Genomic DNA, 7,755 nt, shown 5'->3' with positions numbered 1-7,755 from the left:
ATATATATATATATATATATATATATATATATATATATATATATATATATATATATATATATATATATATATATATATATATATATATATATATATATATATATATATATATATATATATACCCTTATTCACATGAGGACCCTAATATATAGTGGACTATTAAGACCTATCATAACCATCCATATGGATGGAATAAATGGTTGAGATTAAATGTGATTATTCACTAGGATCATGTAAGATTTTAAGAAGGACAAAATAGTCCAATACTAATTCACGAAAGAGTTAAAATAGGGAAAGGAAATATTTAACATATCTGGACGTGAGTAGTGTAGTAATTAGTGGATGTGAATAGGTGTAGTATTATTGGTAGTAAATGAAATGAAGAAGAGACTGGAATGGAATTAACATTACAAGGAATATTTAACATATCTGGCCAGACTCTTCCGAATTCGTGTGCCTTTCTTGAATCTTACATGTTAAATGGAAAGACGCATAGAAACTTAGGTAATTCATAAATTGAGATAGGGAAAAAAAGATGGAATTTGCAAGGCCTATTTATCATATGAAAATGCAAGATCATTTGTAGCGAAAAATTAACAGTAACCAATTTGAGGTTTTTTTTTTTTTTTGGGTTAAATGTGAGCCTATGTTTAATAATTTGGCCAGAATTGTAGAATTTGTAGTTATTGTGTGCCAAAATCGAATATATTGTGTTCCAGCCGTGCATTTGTTGTGTGTCATACATGTTAGACGCGGGGAATAAATCCCCAACGTGTAAATGCCTCTACAATTTGCGGTTAATATTTTTATTTTCGTATATTGTGAGCCGATGTTTGAATGCCAATTATGCTTACTTGTCTTGTTTGCACACTGAACTAGACATACAGGGGAATGACGGTGAAGCATGTAAGGTGCAAATATGTCTTGAAACAAACAACGAATTTATAACGGAATGTGAAGAATCAATAAAGTCATACCTTCGTCAACAATTTAGAACAATTGACGAAGGTGTTTAGTTTTACAAACAATACGCAACCACGGTAGGATTTGATGTTCGATGCAGCACCATGAGGAAGAACCGAGACGAAGACATTGAAATGAAGTATTTTGTATGTTCCCAAGAAGGGCACGCAATCAGCACAAATGAAGGGAACCAAACCAAGTATAACTTATTTTGATTTTGTTATGTCCACTTAAACCAAAGAAAAAAAAAACAGAATAAAAACAAAGGGAACACAGCATAGTTTTTAAAGACTAAATGTAAGTCTTCATTGACTCTTTAGTTCAGCGTGATTCCAAACTACAAATTTTAATTAGACATGATAAAAAAGTATTAATGAGTGATTAAATAAATGTTGGCAGTCCTACAATTTGAAAATGTTTGACGACAATGACCTAAGCATTTTTGTTTTTTTTTTTTTTTGGATATAATGTTCACCTATGTGTGTTAATTTGCTCAAAATTGGAGATATCATGTGCCAAAGTTGAAAATATTTGTGTGACAGTCGAGCATATATTGTGTGCCATACAAGACAGATGGGGGGAATAAATTCCACGCGTGAAATAGAGTTCTCAAGACTTTGCTTTGCGCAATTAATGAAAAGTCCGGTATAATTTGCGGTTATTATTCATTTTCCATAAATTGTGAGCCTATGTTTGAATGCTATGTATGTCATATATTTTCAGGAGGGCACATGAGGCAGAACAAATTGGCACATTATATAACGTAACTATCGTAGAGTGTCGTACCCGTTTATAATAAGTTACATATAACAATTTAAAACTTGTGCCACACCAGTTTATAACATGTACCATAATAGTATATAACGTGTGTCATACAGTGCAAAGTGCAAACTCGTGTCCACGAAATGTAAACCAAACACAATTAAATGATTAATATGGTAAAACAACAATGACAAAAAAAGAACCTATAATTGATCAACTTCTAGGGACTGCCATGGGAAACAACAACAAAATCAAAATGGTGATGTCAATACAGTGCACAAAACCAACAATCTTTGGTGGTAAACAAAGGAGACCTTTCCAGTTCCTTTGCAGTTAAATCAATATCTGGAGCATCGCACATAGGATCTCCCGGCCCATCGACAAAATCGTCATCCTCATTAGAAATATGAGACGAACACCCCATGTCAAGTGCACCACTGTGTCATTTTGCTGCCACCAAGAAGCACATATAATAATCAACAGTAGCACACAATGCGACCCAAAATGGCATGCATAATAACAAACTGTGGGACACAACAAAAAACACTAATTGGCGTACAAAAAAAAAATTGCACACAACAAAAAAAAAAAAGCAAAAAAAAAAAAAAAAAAAAAAAAAAAAAATAAAAAAAAAAAAAAAAAAAAAAAAAAAAAAAAATTAAAAAAAAATAAAAAAAAAAAAAAAAAAAAAAAAAAAAAAAAAGAGACTTAGGAAAACTTAAAAAAAAAAAACAAAAGGAAAATAGTCGATACATTCAGATAAGAAATGTGCATGATTGAAAAAGCTAACGAATATAAACTTACAAAAGCATGGCACACAACATCTTCGAGCAGCGGTGTACATAATTATAACATACAAAAATCAACCTACGAAAATCAAGATAATCATCATCGTAGCACGCAGATTGAAGCGCAAAATGTTTAAATAATATTATAACATACTAAACTATTCAATACCAAACTATTATAATACCAATAAATACAACCTAACATGAAATTAATCTACAACTTAAAACTACCAACCACCATCATTTTTAAAATGCCTGCTTTAAAAAAAACACAGCAATATAATAAAGCTACCACCCTGAACCCACCACCAGCACACATCCCAAAAAAAACAAACAAAGATAACACTCAATGCTCGTTATTACAACCTCAATTATACAATCAATGCTAGTCACAGAAGAAACACTAAACTTGGTCACAGAAGAAACACAATTGTGGCACACAATTTAACCCCATTTGGCACACCATCAAATGAAGCACGAAACCACTACATTATAACCTTATGCACACAAGATTTGCGCAATAGCACACAACACTATACCGGCACACCTATAAATGAACAACGAAATCCCCCCATACAATTGCAAAATTAAACCACATAGTTGACCACATACGTTTGCACAACATTCTACATCAAAATTTGTATAGAAAGAAAAAAAGGAAAAAACTAACAAAGACATGTAGGACAAATATAATTTCACAAATAAATAAACAAAAAAAAAAGTCATACTAAAATCTGTTAGTCATTATATGCATTGGCACACAATATTGACACATTGGCATATAAAACCAAGTCATTATTGACATTGGCACACAATATAATTTTACAGTATAATAGGTGACCTTTTTTAAACATTTTTTAATGACTTGCTAATTTAATATTAAGGAAAAATAGTCAGAGTCAATGAGTTCAATAATAATTGCCCTAAAATATATTTCAGATGGAGTAATACAATTTTTTTTGGAGAGGAAATGTTAAGTTTAATTATTGGATAAAATCTTTGTTTTTAATGAAATTCAAACTACGATTTAACAAATGTAATTCCTAGGTAATTTTTCTACTTTACATTATAATTGTACAGTATAATCTGTGTCACTTTTTAAACAAAATTTAATGACTTGCTAATTTAACATTAAAGAAAACAGTCAGAGTCAATGTGTTTGATAGTAATTGCCCAAAGTAGTTTTCATCAAGAGTAACAACAGTTAACTATAATTTATAAAAGAATAACTTAGCCTTAATTCACATCAAGTTGGAATATACATGTATCTATGCAGGTTAGCATATCCTTCACATGTGTAAATCATCTTCATCAATTCAATCAATTTCTTCTCGAGTAGATGCCATTTGGCACACAATTTTCTCAAATTGGCATACAATTACATACCACTTGGCACACCAAAAAAGAACCAGAAAACATGTTTTCTTCTATTCGTTTCAATACCATTATTCAAACGCACCATATGAGGAACACATTCAAACTCATAGTGACATACATAATCATAAAAAGCTATGAAATGGCACACATTCAATCTCAAATTCCTTCTATTCCATTCAATACTACTATTCGAAAACACCACATGAGGCACACATTCAAACTCATAGTGCCAACACATACACTGCCAACCACGGTAAACAAATACGATGAAAAAAAACAGACAGACTACGAGCAAGAACAAAAAAAAGCATAATTAACAACATACATAATCCAATCAGGAAAAAAAAACAGAACCAGGAAAAGAAAACCACTAAAATCTAATATCTATTTGAATACTATTATTCAAAAACACCATATGAGGCAGATATTCAAACTCATAGTGCCAACACATACACTGCCAACAACTGTAAACAAAAACAATAAAAAAAAAAATCACGGACATAATGCGAGCAAGAAAAAAACAACATAAATAAGAACATACATAATCCAATCATAAAATGAAAAAAATCAGAACCAGGAAAAAAAATCAAAAACTCAGAAACCCTACCCCATCCCGCCACACGCCGCCCGTAACCAAACCGCCCACCACCGCCGCAGTAAAACATGAAAACGCCGAACCCAAACCCCCCACATCCACCCCACCACCGCCGCAGCAACACATGAAAACGCTGGACCCAAACCGCCCACCACCACCACAACTAAAAAACAACTACAAGCAATACATATACAACTACAAACCGAACAAAAAACACACAATAAAAGGCAGGAAACAACACACGAACTGAGTATTGAGTGCCCTCTGCCATTGCTGATTTTTTATCCACGAAAAATTAAAAAGAAAAAAAAAATTGAAATCGGATAAGCCTACCTCGATCAGCCACCCTAGCAAACCTCTCTAATCGAAGCCAAGACTCGCCACCATCTGCCATTGATGCGCCGGTATATCCGCCACGCTCAACAGCCGAGAAAATTGCCGAACACCGTCGAAGGGACGGACGAACTCAGCCAACGGAAGTGCTCTCCAAAACCAAGAAGAAAACGAAGAGTCGAAAATTTACCTCCAATAAGAATCCGAAAAATCTGATATTCCAAAAATAAAAACCACTTTACAAAGACAAAAACACCCTCTAACCCTGATATAAACCCAAAAATTACCTAATTAAATAACACAACTAATTAAAAAATCACCTAAATCTACACCATTAATTTTTATAAATCAATGGTTAAGATGAGTCCTAGTAATCCTCTATAATCTAATAGTACTAACTCGAATACAACTCTATATATATATATATATAGAGTCCCCATCAGATGCGGCCAGTCTCCCCGTGCGGTTGTGTGGCCTTATTTGCACCATTAGATCCCATGATCTAAGGCTTCATATTAATCCAAACAATATAGGCGCCGATCTTTAGCTACGCGAACGGGAAGGATAATGTTGGCAATTCACTACAACTTCAAAACCAGATCAGATCAGAAGACGACGAAGACTTGAAGTCGACGAGCACTGAGCAACAAACACCAGACGAGCGTAGAAGGGATTCCATCACCAGCAACGAGCGCTCCGTTCTGAACAAAACGCATAGGTCGACTCCAACAGAGAAACGAGAATGGAGTAATTCGCAATGCTCTGTGCATTATCAACATTAATCTGGTTCATATTTAAGATAATGTTGTTGTAATTCGCAATAGTATGTGTATTTGGTGTGTGGTGGTTAAGTGGTGTGTTTTAATCTGAGAACTGGTGCATTTTATAACGTATAGTGGTGTGTTTTAATTTTGTTGGTGCATTTGAATTGAGTGGTGTGTTTCGGTATGGTGGGGAATGGTGTGTTTTAATTTGTCAAGTGGTGCATTTTATAACGTAGAATGGTGTGTTTTAATTTTGTTGGTGCATTTGAATTGAGTGGTGTGTTTCGGTATGGTGGGGAATGGTGTGTTTTAATTTGTCAAGTGGTGCATTTTATAACGTAGAATGGTGTGTTTTAATTTTGTTGGTGCATTTGAATTGAGTGGTGTGTTTCGGTATGGTGGGGATTGGTGTGTTTTAATTTGTCCAATGGTGGATTTTATAACGTATAATGGTGTGTTTTAATGTTGTTAGTGCATTTGAATTGAGTGGTGTATTTCGGTATGGTGGGGAATGGTGTGTTTTAATTTGTCCAGTGGTGCATTTTATAACGTAGAATGGTGTGTTTTAATACACATGGTGGTGATTTTTACGAGAGTAGTTGCATTTGGTGTGTGGTGGTTAAGTGGTGTGTTTTAATCTAAGAACTGGTGCATTTTAGTATGTTGAATGGTGTGTTTTAATAATACGTTTGTTGGTGTTTTCTGTACTCTAAAATTACCTTCCTACTTACAATTACCATAAAGCCCCCACTTAAGTTACGCGAATTAAACTTCCTAAATCCTAATATATAACCTCCACCATCAGATCACCTCCATCCAGCGACATATCTTGGGCCACACGACCGCACCTAATAACACAGCCGCATTTGATTAAACTTATATATATATATATATATATATATATATATATATATATATATATATATATATATAGGTCATGATCAGGTGTGGCCTGGTCATTAGGTGTGGCCGTGTGGCCTATTTTCAGCCATTAGATCATATCAACTCATCAAATCAACGCGCAATATATATATGTTACAGAACACACCATTCTACGTACTAAAACGCACCAGAGAACCGATAAAACACACCATTCCACACAATATACCAAATGCGTCTATTCACTTAAAATTCACCAATATACTTAATAAAACACATCATTCTACGTATTAAAATGTACCACAACGTGCCTCATGTCAGATTATAAGCATACACTATTTACAAATATTAGAAAACATGTGCTAAAATATGAACCATTATACGTATTAAAATGTACCACACTTATTAGAAACACATGTGTTAAAATACACACCATTCAATGTATTAAAATGCACCATACGACATATTAAAACACACCATTCCACAACACAGTTACACATTATTCTACGTATGAAAATGCACCAACGGATAGATTAAAACACACCATTCCACAACACAGTTAATGCACCAACGGATAGATTAAAACACACCATTCCACAACACAGTTAATGCACCAACATACGTAATAAAACGCACCACAACATGTATTCAAACGCACCACACTATGTACTAAAATGCACCATTCCAATTCACGTAATATAAATACTAAAATTACCATAATAACCCCACTTAAACATACGCGAATTTCAGTAAGATTAATGAAATTGGACGGTGCAGATTAGGCCGCATGACCGCACCGGAGCTCGCCACCGCATTTGAACCAATATATATATATATATATATATATATATATATATATATATATATATATATATATATATATATATATGGGTTTTAAAGCAATTGTTAATTGGACTCAATTTCATCTCGTCACAAATTTGTCCAATCTCCATACATTTAGCCTAAATTTTTGTAAACTATATATACATAAAAAAAATATATGGGGCCCCCAAAAATTGGGGGCCCTGTGCGATCGCACATGTTAAACATGCTCAGATACAGCCCTATATATATATATATATATATATATATATATATATATATATATATATAACATGCTGGCGGTTGCATTGTTTATATTTTCTTTTTTAATTTTTAATTTAATTTTATTAAGATTCTTGTTTTTTTTTTTAAATTTTAATATTGTTATGAAATTTATAATTATTAATTAAATTAAATTTTCTTAATTGTCAATAGTATTATTATTAAATTTATAATTATCAATAATATTGTT

The 7,755-nt window shown here is 32.9% G+C and overlaps 1 long non-coding RNA gene across 1 annotated transcript; it reads right to left on the bottom strand.

The window, feature by feature from the left end:
* Window positions 1-1,752: 1,752 nt before the first annotated feature.
* LOC116000127 lies at window positions 1,753-5,009 on the bottom strand. The gene is made up of 2 exons (XR_004094066.1): window positions 4,819-5,009; window positions 1,753-2,175 (listed from the first exon to the last, which is right to left on the bottom strand). It is a non-coding gene; the product is annotated as an uncharacterized LOC116000127 (long non-coding RNA).
* Between the last annotated feature and the right edge of the window lie 2,746 nt (window positions 5,010-7,755).

Source organism: Ipomoea triloba, chromosome 12 (genome assembly GCF_003576645.1).
Source record: "Ipomoea triloba cultivar NCNSP0323 chromosome 12, ASM357664v1".
Taxonomy (NCBI): domain Eukaryota; kingdom Viridiplantae; phylum Streptophyta; class Magnoliopsida; order Solanales; family Convolvulaceae; genus Ipomoea; species Ipomoea triloba.
This window is presented reverse-complemented; position numbering and strand designations above follow the sequence as displayed.